Below are 17,233 nucleotides of genomic sequence, written 5' to 3'. Positions count from 1 at the left end.
TGACACAGATTAGTTTTTGAAGGGAACGGATTGGAGGATTGGCCATTTTCAGACGGTTAATTTTCTTGTTAATCATGGGGTTGGTTAATAACTACCTGGTTATGACTGTGGCAGAGAGAGAATGTCTGAAATAGGTCATGCCTTCAGTCAGCCAGGAGTGTCCTGTCTTGATGGAAGGTTCGAGAAGCACAAAGGCTGGAGTGGTGGGAGGGGCAGGCAGCTGGGATCCATGGCACCTTGGCCAGTGTTACTGGGGAGGGGAGGATGGCAGTGACAGCCCCTGGCGGGGGTTCGGGGGGGTGGGGAGGCTTTTTCTGGTGGAGATTGGCAGTTCAGGACACATGGGGAGCCCCCAGGGGGACAGGAGAGTAAAAGCATCCTGATGTGTCTTTTTTGAAATGTATGTGCCTTTTAATTCCTTGAAATTTTTTTCGTTAGTGACATGAATTAACTATGCTCTTCTTTTTCTGTGTTCTATGAACATAGGAGAACAATGGGCATATATAGACAAGATTTAGGAAGACAGTTTAAAAAGATCCAAAATCACACACCAAGCGATACTAGTAACCTTTTGATATATAGCTTCTCTCTCTCTCTCTCCCCACCCCACCCCTCAATATGCATAAGAAACAGTAAAATGTAGTAGTTCAGAAAAGACATGTATCATATGACCTCAGTGATATGAGGAATTCTTAATCTCAGGAAACAAATTGAGAGTTGCTGGAGTGGTGGGGGGTGGGAGGGATGGGGTGGTTGGGTGATAGACATTGGGGAGGGTATGTGCTATGGTGAGCGCTGTGAATTGTGCAAGACTGTTGAATCACAGATCTGAACCTCTGAAACACAAATAATGCAATATATGTTAAGAAAAAAAAAAGAAGAAGAAGATAGCAGGAGGGGAAAAATGAAGGCGAGTAAGTCGGAGGAGGAGACGAACCATGAGAGACGATGGACTCTGAAAAACAAACTCAGGGTTCTAGAGGGGAGGGGGGTGGGGGGATGCGTTAGCCTGGTGATGGGTATTAAAGAGGGCACGTTCTGCATGGACACTGGGTGTTATGCACAAACAATGAATCATGGAATACTACATCAAAAACTAATGATGTAAGTATGGTGGTTAACATAACAATAAAAAATTTAGAGGAAAAAAATTTAAAAAAAAAGAAACAGTAAAATGTAAGATCCATAAGAGCAGGGAATTTCTCTTCATTGTTTATAACTAAATTGCTAGCACCTAGAATTGCTCCTGAGCACATAGTGGGTGCTCAAGAAATATTTGTTGATGTAAGGATGGAAAGAAAAATGCATTTGATTTACTATATATAATTATATATGATACACATAATTGCATGTAAATTCATAGTCATACCATTTTTAAATCCCAGCATGAGATGGGACTCTACACATTACCCCCTTTTATATGGCAACATACAGCACCACGAAGCAGCCCACAGGAACACTGTGGTTCAGGATTTGGGCTCTGGAGTCAGGCGGGTTGTGTTGGAATCTACATTCCAACATTTAACTAGCAGGGTGACCTTAACTAGTTGCCTAATTTCTTTAGATCTCAGTTTCTTAATCTGTGAAGTGAGAGCCATAATAATACCTACAGCATAGCAACCTTGTGGGAGAAGATAAATTAGTATATATAATGCGCTTAGCACTATGATGAGCATGTTCAAAGTTGCTCGTAAATCCTGGTTATTAAGATTATTGTATGTTCTTAAATATTATTCTGAGCATCATATGCATGTTGTTGCATCATGCTGATGTATTATGTCAGGCATTTTTGCTCTTTCAACTTTGTGGTGGTTAAAAAATCTCACTGCAAAAATCATCCTGATGCAAAAATTGCTTTGTATATTTATGATTCTTATGATAAAATCATAGAAAGGTAAACAGAAGATAATAGGCAGTGGGTCTTTTTGTAACTTTATATATTGCCAACAAAATGTCGTAGCAGTGCAGAAACCGCCAACAGGGTGTGAACCAAGCTGCTTCCTTTCCACCACTTATGCAAGTTCTCTTTGAAGAATAAATTCCCTTCCATGTTTTCAGGCCATCTCGAGATGGGCCAAGGCGTTGCTCTGCCAACAGGCAACAGGTGTTTAGGAGCAGGTCCTGGGTGTTGGTGCATGTGAGGCGGCTGTGGGATGGGGGCACATAGGTATGAGAAGCTGCAGGAGGATCAGAGAAGAACCAGGCTGTCACCTTCAATAAATCTAAGTGCTCCAAGCAAAGTATAGAAAGTGCTGTGCTCACGGTGTAGGTGTAGACCAGGGCTGGAATCTCAAGGATGAAGGGAGGAACTGTGCTGTTGTCATTGGTGCACTTGGTTGCCTTGTCATTTTCATGACCTTGCCCTTCTCAGGATTGCCGATGCGAGGCCATTCCAGCCTCCTTGGCCTCCAGCTTCTGTGACACAAATAATATAACTCCCTTCCTGGGGCTGCCCCTGTGTAAGAGGATTAATCCCTCCTATGGAGTTACCTCCTCAAGAGGAAAACTGATAAGATGGTTGTAAAACTCCTCAGAGGAAATGGAATGAGTTGTATAAATAAAGTGTTATGGCAGCCGACTCATCGAGAATGAGACCCGATGTCACTTAAATGTTTTGGAACTCTCTGTATCTTATGAAGGGGAACCTGTTTTCATATTGCGATGCTTCAACTCTGCCTGGAAAGTGATCGTGTGTGACAGTTTGCTTTTGTACTCCCCCAGTTTATATGAAAGGAGCGAGGCACTTAGGTTGGCTGTATTTGTTCCGAACAGGAAAACAAATCTGGCATTTTTACATATTATTCTGTACTCCTGGGAAAAATAGCTTTGGCAGCCTAAGGGAAATACAGTTCAAACTGTAGCAATTCCCATGAATGTTTTGGTGTAAAGTAAATCCACCATTTGACGGGGTAGCACGTTCATTCAGCTAATAAACACTGCACACCCACCACCAGCCAGCACTTTCCTAAGCACCATGGGCCTGACAGTACCTAAGAAGGACGTGGCCCCTGCCTTCGTGAAGCTTCTACTCTAAAGTGGAATTTAAAGTCTCGGACTGATAAAAATATGATGACCAGTGTGAGCACTGTGACAAAAACATACCAGATGCTAAGATATAAAACACACACACACACACACACACACACACACACACACACACACACACACACACACACACACACAAACACACATACACACACCTGCTTAGAAGAGAGAGGAAGACTTTGGAAGAGGTGACTTTAGCCAAAATCTGAAAAGTACAATTGAGGTCACCATGTAACAAGGTTTGAGGGGCTGGAGTGGATGATGGGAGGGCTTTTGTTTTCCTACAATGAAAAGGCAGGGAAAGCTCTTGGTTCTGTTGCAGAACCAGAAGAAAGTTGGTAAGGCTGGAGTGTAGCCAGCCCAGTGCGGAGAGCCTGAGATGAGACGGCAAGGTAGATGGAATTCGGACCCACAGCATCCACAGTATCTGGGAGCTGATTAACAGTACAGAATCCAGGCCCCACCCCAGACCTTCTGAATCAGAACGGACTTGCACTGGACTGAATCATCAGGTGGTCTGCAGGCCGGCACATTACAGTCTCTGAAGCGCTGGCTCAGGCAACAGTATGAGGATCAGGTTTTGTTTTCACGAAAGTGGGAAGTTACTGGTAGACTTGAAGCATTGTGTGGCATGCCCTAACTACATCTTTAAAGACCACTCTGGCTGATGGGGAAGGATTGGAGAGTAACAAGAACAGAAGCTGGAAGACTAGTTAGGTGGTTGTAAGTAGCTCATTTGAGAGGTGAATTTAATCAAGACTAGATTACAGAGAAATTCCAAGCATCACTGTGTTCCTGGGAAACCATTCTGCTGTCCCAAGAGTATAAGCAAACAGAGAATAATATGCCCATTTATGTCCCCCAGGCAGCAAAGTAGAAAATTTGTTTTCCTAAATGAGATGCTTTGTCTTCAGACTCCCAGAGAATCAACACCTCCATGGGGGTAGATAAGCCATGACTGTCCTTTCTAAAGTGTCACCACATAGTTAAGGGCATGGGCTATTGAAACATCGGGATCTGCATCGCCGTCTGCCTCCCCAATCCCTTACCTGGGGCAACAGCGACCCTGTTACCTAGACTGTCTAGGTCCTGGTTTCCTCGTTGGTATAGAAGGGATAACAGTGGTGTAACACTTCCCCTAGTAAGATGGTATGTGTATTAATTGAGAAAATGCATTTAAGTTACTTAGCAAGGTAATTTAATAAGGGCTCTATAAACATGAGCTATTAATATCAGTAATACTATTTCACAAACATATAATTGAGCACCTGCCACAGGCTGGATAGAAGTGCTGGAGCCTATGTGGAAAAATATTCCCACCATCTCCCGCACACAGAGCTTGCAAGCTCATTGGGAAAACAGGTAAAGAAGGTGATTAAATCCAGGTTTGAAGGCCGCCATTTTTATTTCTTTTTCCTCATTGCCCACTCGTATCTCTGTCTCCTACTCTGACATCTCAGAACTTAGAAGGAGCCCAATGTAGAAAACTTCTCACCTGTATGTTTCCCTGTTGAGAGACAAGTTAACTTCAATAGTAGGTAGTGTGAACAACCAACCCAGTTGGCCAGGGACTGGCCTGGTGTTAACCCCAAAAGGGTGGCGTCCCAGGAACCCCTCAGTCCTGGGCAAACTGGGGCGGCTGGTCACCCTGACCGCAGGCATGTTGGAAGCCAAGAAAGCTCTCAGTTTGATGGCCACAGATCGATATAAGGCCGTGGGTCACTCTTCAACCTTCAGTTTCTTTATCTGTAAAACTGGATATTCATGTCTAGCCTGCATTTCTCAGGACATGATTGAAGAATGAAATGGCACAGCATTTCAGACAGTATATCATCGGGAATGTTGAGTCCCGACCACTTCACGGTCCCAATCATTATTATTAGGCTGACTATATGAAAATCCTCGAGGTACAAGGAAAAAAACAAATCCCCAAATCCGAACATCACTGTTTCCTGGAAACCCTCATTGGTCTTCATTCAGTTTTCAGACAGTCAGAAATACATAGGTAGAAATATAGGTTAAAAAATAAAATAAAATCAGCTTTACAGCCTCATCATTTTGTGTTGCAAAAAGGGGAATCGGTGTTATTTAGGAGGTGTTTGGGATATAGCGAGTTACTGCTAATGAGATGAGAGGTTCGACCTGTTGAATGAATAACAATGAGCCGTCATGAATGACGACTCTGAGAAGCTAGATTCACACCAGCTCCTGGCAGTGGCATGCTGTCTATAGCTGGGCCGAGGCTGAGATTTTTCAATGAGAGCATCTGGCTTAAAATTTCCACAGGAGGGGGGTGGGGGTGGTGAAAGAAAATTCAAGTAATCCCTAGGAGACCTTTTTAAATTTAGCACTCAAGGCACTAATATAAGAATATACCAGTGAGTGGATGAGAGAACGAAAGAGTCTTTACGAATAGGAGAATTCGGGATATCTGTGTTTGAGAAATTCTTTTGGACAAAAGCAGAGAAAATGACATTATCTGTAATTAGAAATAATAATGTGTAATTGGTTCATTTGCCATATTTCTACAGTTCTGATTTAGTTGAACAATGTGATCATTATGCCACCAGTTTTCAATAGAGGTGTCACAATGAAAAATAATTGCAATATTCCACAATATTAACTGCACCCTAATTGCAAAAGTTTTGAAATATAATTACCATGAAAGCTAATGCGACAGGGAACATTAAGCATAATTAGTGTTTTTTAAAAAAAGGAAAAACTGTTAGGAGCTTGTTATTGTCTAGTAAGGTAGCTTCAAATTAGCTGGCTGTAGAGCACTTTCATCTTGCTTTTCTATAATTTTCATTATTAGCACAGACTGTAATAAATTTATTTGACATAGCTCACACCTGCCAACCCTGCAGGAGATAACTTATAATGTGCGCCAGCCCCAAGATTTCCCACTGAACCTGTCAGTGCTTCCTACAAGGAGGCAGCCAGGAGTGAGGTTATTTTAAAAAAAATAAAATAAAATAAAACCCTCAATTGCACATTACACAGTTCAGATTTAACACTTAAGCTGTGTTTTAAGTAATTTCCGTAGAAAGCCAATGCTCTAGGAATGCAATTAAGAGCCTCTTGTGGGTGGTGCTAAACAATCAAATCAGTGAACATTTCAAAGAGCTCCTAAGGTGCAGGCCAACTCTCCAGTGGCTAGCAAACTCTGCCGGGGAGCAGACAATTAGCTGTGCACCTGTTTGCCCGAGTACAACCCTTGATTTTCTGAGAAAGGCACCACTACCCACCAACCCCGAACTCAGTGGCCATGATCAAACCCCTCAATTTCTCCTTTGACAAAACTGCTCAAGGTCAGCGTTTTGAAGCAATCATCTGCACCTCCTACCCACTCTGGCCTCAGTCTGTCTGTAATGAGGCTTAAGAGTCAAGATCTTGATTCCACACCGACCATCTGATTCAGCTAGAAGCGTGCGCAGCACGGCAGGGCGCACAACTCCAGGGGGAGCCATTTACATTGTTCTCTATGTAAAAGTTGTGCATTGGGGGTGTCCAATGTGAACGATGCCCCGTGTTGCTTCTGATTTCTCTTTTGAGGCTCTCTGCTGACTGGCTACATTACATTCCCTTGATTAAGAAAAAGAGAAGAGAAAAGCTAGGAAAAGGAGGGGGAGAGCTTGGGAAGTAGGTATTTTTGAGAGAGGACATAGAATCCCATTAAATAGATGCGCTATGCTAGATGCATAACCGATGACATCGCAAATGAAAGAAGAATATCAACTTCAGAGAGCGTAAATCTAAAATGTTAAGCTCCATATCCTTACATCGCCATTTTAGAACTCACACACCCTAGTTTGCAAAATCCTGCATCAGAAGTTGAACATTGTCACTTTTGATGTTGTCACTGATGAAGTCGACTCAGTAATAAAAAGAGGTATAAATAAAAGTAGGCAAAAAAATTTTTTTCTGGTCAAGATGGTCTTGCAGGTTTTAGTTTGCTCAAGTCATCCTGAAAATGAAAATGCATACTTTTGTAAATGATTATGGCATATTCATAGACCTAAAAATTCAGGAAGAGGTGTTCTTCCACCTTTCCAACCCACCTTCCACCTTCCATCTTTTCTCGGGCTGCCCCACCGTGGAAATTAAAGCATCACCAATTTAGTATTAATAGCTGTACAACCAATTTTTAAATATGATCCTGCCCTAATTTAATGAGATCTGATAGGGCTGAACCACTGATGCTCTTAGGAAAACATGAAGTTCTCTGTTGCATAAAGACACCATGTGCTCTAGCAAAACAACCACAAGAGAGCAAGTCACCTGTCAATATACCTCAGTTTCCTCATTTGTAAAATGAGGATGTTGAACTTAATGATTTGCTAGGGTCCTTTCAAGAGCTCAAATTTTCTGTCTCAAAATTAAAATTAGTTTTGAATGGAGCATTTTCTTTGATCACAGGTTTTGTATTTCTGGCCAATTCTTTATTCTCAGAATCACCCTGTTCTAGGCTTTCTGTCCTTAGAACCACACGTTCTGTTAGCAACAGATGAGCCTTAAAGTGTTGTCTGGCGATGATGGGCAGGACTTCAGCAGGAAAGAGAAAGTCTGTATCCACATCTCTACTCCACTCTCCTCTTCATCTGCCTCCCTTCCTCCCTCCCTCCCGCTCCTTAACACAGCCCATAGCATATAGGTTCTCAGCAAATATCCCCTGACGAAAGAGAAAAGGAAGCCCAACCTTGGCAGTTCTCCAGGCTGAGCGTATTGCTTGCTTGGAGAGAAAGCTACCACGGATCAGAGTTAATCTTTAGGTCTACAAGGCATGGGCATCTTAGGAGCTTCCCTTAGTTCAGCATTTGAGGCCCATAATCTGCTGAATACAGTGCCTTTCAATTTATGGAAAGGGGTCATATATTTTAGTGGTTATGCATGACTTAAATAATGCTTAATGCTTATTATGATTCCTCAGTGTGACATTTCTGCTGAATTTTATATTTTCCTTTTCTTTTCTCTTTTTTTTTTTAAGCAAATATTGAACTAGTTTTATTCTTTTCCAAGGGAGAGAGTTCCCTTTTCTAAGGAGAGGAGAGAAACAAACTAGAAACTCACAGCATAAATCTTTAAATCTCGGATGTCACAGATAAGTGTAGTTGTTCTTGTTTTTGTTTTGTTTTGGGAGGTTTTGTTTGTTTGTTTGTTTTACTGGATCCTGTGTCAGAGTTTAAAGTTGGACATTGACCTGGAAAGGGTTAGTGGACTAAAGGTCTGATCGTTGTCTCGCTTTCAAAATAGTAACTACATTCCCTTTGTCCTGCTGCATAATGTAATCATTGTGTTTAATCTCCTTTCCTTAGAGCATGAAGAATTATCAAAAGTATTGTTGCAGTGTCACTGTAAAATTACTCTTAAAGAGATGTACTTTGTCAGTATTTGGCTCTTGGCCTTCATTTATAATTGTGTGGCCAGTAATTCTTACTTGGCAGTACTCTTTAGGTTCAAAGTTCTCTTTGAGCCTTAAGGACCAGCCTTCATTTAGCCATCAGTCATCAAATCTGCATTTGCAAAAGTTAGAAATTTAATTTTTAAGTAAAAAGTACACCTAGTTGGGATTTGAACACAAAGATTAGGTGTTGTTCTATCACCCAAATGATCGGGCTTTATCATGCAAACTAGAAGTAGGATTTTGAACAAATAGGTTTATTTGGTACCGAAAAATAACTTGAGGAGAGCACTTCTATCACAGATGGGACAAGAGCCTATTGAAGTCAGGTAGCTAGGGAAAATTAAGCCTTCTGAAGTTCACGCCTGGATTTACATAGTAAAGTTTTCTTCCCAACACAAACTATATTTGTACAGAATATTGGACTTTGTGCCAATACATTTTTTTTTTAATTTGAGGGCATACTGGGGTCATACAATTACTGACCAATGATTTATCTTCTCAGATTCCCATAGGACTCCATTTTGACTTCTATAAATACCTGGCCCATTCGGATGTGTAGCTTAATTTATTTATCTGTAATACCAGCACAATGAAAAATTCTCTCTCCTGGTTTTGGAATTATATTCATTTTGGCAGATACTAAGCACATGTGTTACCACTTCTCATTCTTGCACCCAGGGCAGACATCACTAATCGATCACAGCCCTCTTTCCTGCTGGGAGCAGAAGCAGCCTGCCAATACTTCTCAACAGTCCTCTAAGCAGCCACTACTAATCAATCAAATTGGCATGCAAGATGAAATGCATTTGCCTTTCAGGGCAATAATCATGTAAAATGGCAATCTCACAGATGTGATTCCCTGGGGTAGCCAGGATGCCAAAACTTATTATAATTGCCTCTTCAAAATGTGTATTTAATACTTTCTTTTCCTCCATTATAAATAAAAAGAATAAAGATATGCAAAGTAGGTTCTGTCTGGGAGAAAAACTTCTAACATCCTTGCATTTCTTTGTGGATCCAAGATCCTAACTGTTCTTGCACAAAAGGAGCCATCACTGAAATCCACTAACTTACAGTTCAGTTCATATCCATTTCCTCCAAAAAAGGAAAAAGGAACCCTTACAGTACAATTTTACTATTATTAAATCACTCTTCTTTGGGCACATAGTTCTGAATTCTTAGCATCCTTTGTCTTGAATACTGATACTAAATCGTGTCCTTCCACAGAATGAAATATTCTGAAACTTGAAAGAGTTATATTTTTAGAGGAATAATTTATCCTAAGTTACATTAAAATAAGTAAATCCATGGCAGCACAGTTAAATTCATAAGAGCAAGAACCTATCATTACTCTCAGATTCTCTTTAGATCTCTGCTAAATTGAGGACTATGCAATTTATGAATACATATTTTTTGGTTAAACAAACCCTAGGAAAAAAGCATGTTTATGCATCAAAAACCTGTTATTAAGAGCTCAAAATATAAACTTCTTATTAGAAGATTTGAATTTTTTTCCAACTGCAACAATCTCTAGAATTAAGAGTGATTTTATATTTCCTTTTGTGATAAGGGACGATCATACCATGTTTTACTTGATATAAATATAACTGCCTGTGGTTTTAATTATTACTGTAGAATGGAGCCATTTCACAGAAATGGCAATTCATGCTGTAGAGTGGGGAGTGAGGTGAGAAATACAAATGAGATCAACAAATACCTGTTGAGCGCCTCCTCCGTGTTAGGCACCAAAACTGCAACCGAGGGACCTTTGGTTAGTTCTGGAAGCACCAACGGGAGTGCCCATGATGTGGTGCAGGAAGTAGTGGGCAGTCAGTCCCCAATGGTCACTCATGCAATGAATACTTATTGATGTTTTCTTTGTGCCAGACAGTGCCCTTGCCTTCCAGGGGCACTGTCAGACTACGGAAATATGTACAACCAGGAATGGCGGCTTACAACCCATGAATGATTCATTTTCAGTTTCTCTTGAATGAAGTTCTTTGGGGGCAGTCACCATGCCCTCTGTAGTTCACTGTTGGGTCCCCGGCAAGTAGCGAAGTGCTAGCACATAGTAGGCACTGAGTAAACACACGCTGATGAAATGAATTATGCGAAGGCAGTGGGAAGAGACAGTGAATGCGTTAATGTGATTTTGCGCATTCCTTTCGCAGACAATGAGCTCCCTAAGGGCAGGGCACAAGTCTGCTATCTCTGTTCTGAGATCTCAGAACCTCATAGCCATGCAAAAAATGTCACAGAATGATTTCAGAGGTAACCAAGGAATCAGAGGTAAGTTAGGTGTTAAGAAACAAGGATAGGAGCATAAGGTAATTTGCGTCCAGTGTGGTTTTTGAAAATGGAAATCCCAGGTACCTTTTCCTTCCCTCAAGAGCAAGTGGGAAGTGGACATGTTTTGCTCAGAGTACATGTTCTGATCATTTTTCCTTGTGGCAGCCACTGGTACACCCTCGGCAAAGGCAGAGAAAGGAGAAGGCGTCTCTCCAAGTGGAACAGGACTGACCAAACAGCCAGGGAGGTTCAGGCAAGCATGAAGTGTTGGATGAGAGGGTATCTCTTAGAAGGCCTGGAGGCATTCAGTCCTTAGGATCTTTGCATTCCAGCAGAACTCTGCAGCACCCTCAGTGAGATGGAGCAGCAGGGCCATGATGCTGAGAACCATGAGAACACCCACCTGAGCTCCCTGACTGGCCAGCTGGTGGAGTACTTTAACCCTTCACCCCCCCGCCCCCCCCCCCGCCTCTTCTTCTTGCACAGCCTGGAGCCTTGACTATATTCGGATGTTCTGAATGCCTCCTCTTTGCCTGGGATTTGAGTGTGTTAACTCCAAGCCAGAGATCAGTGGCTTTTATAAACTTTGGTAAAGCAGTGGAAGCAGCAAGTATCACATACTGTCACCCATCATATTTTAATATCAAGCAGGAAGAATAAGTTTAAGTGATGTTACAAGGCATATTTATTTATACAGACGCTCTTTTTATCCTTTTCTCGACAGGATATTGGCACCACAGTTGAAATGGGGTGGGGGGGGAGGAGGAACATGTTCCCATTTCTCAATCCCCTTACAGCCAACTTTGAATTGAGACCAGCATCAAGATTTTGAATGTCTTCAGCATCGATCTACTACTAGTTTGCCGTGGAGAAATTAAAACCATAGAAGTCTTATACTAAGATAGATGACACCTTGCAATGGGCTTGTCCTCTCCAACGTTCTCACAGGCAGAAAGGGGAGAGGGATTCCGTGCTCTTCTCCGGCTTGGTCTGGCCATCCCCTCCTCAGGGAGCCCATGTGTTCCAGGGACTTCTGATTCCCACCCAGTTGCCATTCCTGTCCCTTGCAGTCAGGGCTCCACCACTGACCATTGTCAAGTTTGTCTTGGTTTTTTTTTTTTTTTTTTCATCTCTTTTGCCTTTGTTTCCTCATCTGGTAAAAGTGGAAATAAGGACAGAACCTAATTCTAAGATTGTGGCAGGGATTAAAAGAGATCGGGTATGTGAAGTGCTAAGAACAGTGCCTGCATCTGGTAAGCAGCTCTTCTCAGTATTGCAACTCCTGTTACATGCGTAAGAAGAGGCCAGCCTCCAACTGAAGGGCCAGGAGGCAGAAGGGGGAGAAGTGGGAGCTCAACCAAGATTGGGTCTTCCCTTTTCTCTTGTACTGTACTTGGCCTGGGGCGTGCTGAGTTTTCCTTGCACCGGTTTCACATCACCCCCTGTTTTAGTTCCCTTTGGCTACTGTAACAAATTACCTCAATTCAGTGGCTGGACACAACACACATTTATTATGTTGCAACTGTGGAAGTCGGCAGTCTGAGATAAGTTGATGAGGCTAAAATCAAGGTGGCTGTAGGGTTGCATTCCTTCCGAGGGCTCAAGGGAAGAATCTGTTTTCTTGTCTTTTCTAGTTTCTGGAGGATTCCTTGGCTCTTGGCTCCTTCTTCTATCTTCAAGACCAGCAGTGTTGGGCTGAGTCTTTTTCATACTGCCATCTGTCCGGTTCTCTCTCTTCTGCTTCCCTCTTCCACTTATAAAGACCCCTTTGATTACACTAGCCCCCCTCCCCCAGATAAGAGAGAATAACTTCCCTTCTCAAAGACAGCTGATGAGCAACCTTAATTCCATCTGCAACCTTCATTCCCCCGTGCCGTCTGTCTCACTTTCCTAGATCTGCCATAACAAAGTGCCACAAACTAGGTGGGTTAGAATAAGAGAAATTCATTGGCCCACAACTCTAGAGCCTAGAAGTCCAAATACCATGATGTCGGTAGGACCATGGTCTCTCTGAAACCCAGAGAGGAGACTTTCTTGCCACTCCCTAGCTCCTGGTACTTTGCCAGAAATCTTCTGAGCTTCTGGGCTTGCAGCTGCATAACTCCAAACCCTGACTTGATCGTCATTTGGTGTTCTCCCTGTGTGTGTCTGAGTCTTCACATGGCCTTTTCCTTAAAAGGACACCAGTGTTATTGGATTAGGAGCCCACTCTCCTCCAATATGACTTCATGTCGACTAGTTATATCTTCAATGACTCTGTTATCAAACAGAGTCACATCTGAGCTATTAGGGATTAGAACTTCATATTGGGGGTGGGGAGGACATAATTCAACCCCTAACGCCATGTAACTGATCATGGTCATAAGCTCTGGGGATGAAGACATGGGCATCAATAAGGGTTATTATTCCACCTTCCAACCCCTCCTTCAGGTCACCCTCATTCCTGATTTGGATGAGACAAAAACAGCATGAAGTGATGGGAAAAAGAAACTTCTGTTTACTCCTAGCCCTGAGATGCTAACTTCTCAAGGTCCATTAAGGCAAGAAGAGGTAGACCCCAAATTACATATGAAGGGCAACTAGACACAGTGTTGTCAAAAGTGATTTTAGTCCACAGTGACAGAGAAGGGAGTTGGAGAGATAGGATGAAAAGGAAGAAATTAAATCCCTGACAACATATGGTCACATCTCATCCCAACCGGGCTTTCATTGAAGGTGTCTGAATCCGTTCTTGGAAGTGTCTTTTCCCCTCCTGTTGGGTGAAGTTTGCTCCATATTGAATTTCTTTTCTCCTCTACACCCCCACCAGCCACCAGCTCCCTTCTGCTGGCGTTGGCCTCTTTTCCTCCACTGGTGTTCAAAGCGTGTGGCTAGATCTCACTTTCCCAGCAAAATCTTTTGTTCCCCTGTATTGATTCACCAATTATCCACTAATCCCCACTCTCCAGTCCCTCCCCTTACTACAATAACAACAACAGAAATTAAAAGCATAAACCAAAAGAGCAGCCCTCATAGCATCCCTGAGAGAGAAAAACCTGTGTACTAACAAGAAAGACTATCTGTCCTCTATTTCTTTTTCTAGAGGACAACACACTCGGGATTTTATTTTATGAAACGCCAGTATTTCCTTAATTTGGAGGGTATTAATTGCTCTGAAATGGACTTGACTGTTAACTGTTCTTGCCCTGGATGCAAGGCATATGGTCTATAATATGAAATGTGGGTTCGGATTCTGATAGGTGTGCTTTCGATTATTTGTGCCGCCATTTAATCGGACCGACCTTGGGGAGCTAACTTAGTCCACTTCTTTATCGGTAAAATGAGGATAAAAAGGTACCTAATTGGCAGGTGTGTGATGAGGATTAAAGAAGCTGATAACTCATATTGAGCACGTGCTATGTGCCAGGCACCCTGCGAGCACTTTTCGTGGATCATCACATGATGCTGTACGCCACTTAGCAGAGAGTCTGGCACATAATAAACAATGAATGGGCGCCATTTCTGTTACTGCATGCCTTATCCAGTGTGCCACAGAAAGCAAAATATTCTTACTGTCCTTTACATCCAGGCCTGGAACCTGCTCAGAATCTGTTGAAAGAGCCCCAGTTTCTCTTGGGGTTTGCTTCAGACTTTATTGTACTACATTTTTGTTCAGCAAGTAAGAGCCAAAAGACCTGGTTAGTGAAAAATGTAAATCAGATCGGTGAGAGTCAGCAATCTTCATCTCCCCCACTGTTCGGCTCCCCACCTTTGCCACCAGGTCAGGGAAATCATCAGTCCCGGGGAGCAACTACAAAGCTGTTTCCAGAGCCAATTTCCTGCTGAACTGTGTGTTACACTCTTAGCAACATTCCAAAAATTATACTCACTTCAAAGCCGGCTTTGATCTGGACCCCCTCCCTCCCTTCTCCCCCAACCTTTGCCGGGAAGCACATCTCCAGGAGTAGGGGCTCACCTTGAAAGGTTGAGACGCCAATGTGCAGAGTTAGGCTCTTCCTGAGAGGGAGGGAGGCACCGGAACGAGGGGTGGGGGGGGGGGAGAGAAAAGAGAAAAAGAAAATCCATGGGAGGCCTCACTTATTCTCAGTGGTCCACTGCCCTTGACCGGGCAGCTCAGTTCCTTCTCGGGGTGAGCGAACCTCCAGCCTCGCCTTCTCCCATCCACAGACTAGCAGTGGCGGCGGCTATGATTTCAGCATTGCTGGCCTCGCTGGGGTTGTTACTCTGAGAAGGAGCTGAGCTGGCTTCTCGCTCAGGGCCCAGGCGCAGAGGTGTGTAGGAAAGGGGTTAGGAGGGGGTGGGAAGGAAAAGCTTTTCCTGGAAGGGGAAATACTGCACCAGTGCCTTTCAAACTGAGGAAGGGCCATCTTTGATCCACCAGGCATCTCAGAAGCACCCAACAATTCTATTTTGAAAGGAGGAATTCTCAAAGGAGCTTTGTTTGCCTCTTCCCCCTTTTCCCTCATTCCTAAACTACAGTGTGGAAACAGAGATATAGTAAGAGACTTGCTCACGCAGCAAGTTGCCCGTAGAATCAAGGCTGATTTGCAAATCCCTGTTCTACCCAAGAGGCCAAGTAAAGGGAGAGGGACAACTTGATGAACATACTTCATCCATTGATGAGGTTTTGGAGTCTCTGAGGCCTCTGAGGATTGAGGGCTGTAAACCCAGTAGATATGTAGTATTATCTTCATTTGTGCAGTGTGAATCTCAGGGTGTCCCTCGGCAGGAATTTTTAAATAATAGTTCCTAAGTTGAAGGACTTTATTTCCAACTCAGACAAGGGAGTGGGAAGAAGGACATGTAATAACAGGTGGGGGCAGGGAGGGCATAAAGCCCTGTTACCTGCTTGCTGGTGACCTTGAAATACTTACCTCACCTGTCTGAATCTTAGGTTCCTCACCTGTAAAACAGGGGATTTGTAGTGAGAATAAATTATAACAATCCATGTAGAGAGCTTCAAGCAGTGCCTGACACTGTTCACGCCCCACAGAGTTGAAAGCCCAGTAGGGTAACAGGCAGGTAACTGCAAACATCCACTCTTGTTTGTCTCCCTGTGCCTAGCACATTGCCTGGCATTTCATGGACACTCAGTATACATGGACTAGATGCACTGGACCTTAAAGATAAATAGTATTTTTAATATGCCCAGGAAAGCCTAGATAAGGGAACCTTGTGACAAATTATTTTGTGAAGTGAAGAATTTTTTGTAACCACCCCAATATTACTCTGTTATCACTACCATGGTTAGTGTTGTGATTATTACTGACTGTAGAGGACAGCAGAGACAGCTACTATTTACTGGTATAGAATATTTAGTATAGTACTTAGCACAGAGTTAGTGCTCAAATGAAAGTTGAGTAGTAATGAAACAACACATAGCCTGCCTTTCGAAACATTGATTTCTGTATACATTTGTGGCATTGCATTGGTGAGATAAAGAAGGGTTTGTTTATATTTCTCTTTTTTATTAAAGCAAAACAATTAAATTGAGTGAATAACAGCAGTTACCACGAGTCCTTAAAAAGAGGTGCTGAAATGTATGTTGAGCAAACGCAAAACATTTCCAGAATGCAGCCAATTCCCCGAGCTACCCTGCATCACGCTGACCACTCTGGTAATTAATAACCACCCTGACACTTGAAGCCCATCAGGAATGAGCTGCTGCCCGTGTCTGCAAGGATTGTGCCACCTGCACACCTCCCCGTAAGCTCTGCCTCCTGCATTAGCAAGCTGCGCCGCTTCTATTAGATGGAGCCACAGCTGAGCCCGTGGTTTGATATTTGTCACCATGAAGACAGGACAAGAAATGATGCTAGGGTAATTAGGAATGAACTCTCAGAGCTTGACTTATCCAGCACACTGCCAGGGAGGGAGGTGGGAGCCGTGTGGCAGTGTTTTGGAAGCTGAGATCATGACCTTGCAGGTTGACCTCCCTCTTAATCTTTCTATCAGAGAGACCAGGGAGCCTTTGGCCAGACTCTCCCGTTAGGCTGACAACCAGAGCAGTTCTGTGTGTGTGTGTGTGTGTGTGTGTGTGTGTGTGTGTGTGTGTGTGTGTGTGTAGCCTGTAGGCACTTAGAAGAAAAAGAAGCCAATATGGGAAGCAAACTTACCACGGGGACAAAATGTTCTTCCGAGCAGCTTGAAATGAGTATAATTTTGGAGAATTTCTGCAATAGCCGGTTAATTCATAATTGGATTTGCTGAGCAATCAACAATGTGTTACTTGTATTTTCATATGCTGGGAGCATATGACTCGGCGTGCACGCACGCGTGTGTTATAAGGCTCCAGTACTTTGATACTTCACTAATGTGCAACCTCGATTTCTTGCTTTTGTCTGGGGGCCTCTCATATTACATTTAGATTGTATCCTTTATCATCCCAAATTGACATTTATGCTTTTACTTCTATTGTTTCCCTAGCTTCTCCCTGGTATGGATCAACAATTTGTTTTAATCTGTGTCACTTCTCTTATCTCCCTTGCCACAGAG

General features: G+C 42.9%; 1 protein-coding gene across 4 annotated transcripts in view; it reads left to right on the top strand.

Moving 5' to 3' along the window:
* Positions 1–17,233, top strand: part of TENM2 (teneurin transmembrane protein 2) — a 1,539,571-nt gene that overhangs the window by 1,197,661 nt on the left and 324,677 nt on the right. The window lies entirely within an intron of this gene.

The sequence above is a fragment of the Zalophus californianus genome, chromosome 5 (assembly GCF_009762305.2).
Source record: "Zalophus californianus isolate mZalCal1 chromosome 5, mZalCal1.pri.v2, whole genome shotgun sequence".
In the NCBI taxonomy this organism is placed as follows: Eukaryota; Metazoa; Chordata; class Mammalia; order Carnivora; family Otariidae; genus Zalophus; species Zalophus californianus.
This window is presented reverse-complemented; position numbering and strand designations above follow the sequence as displayed.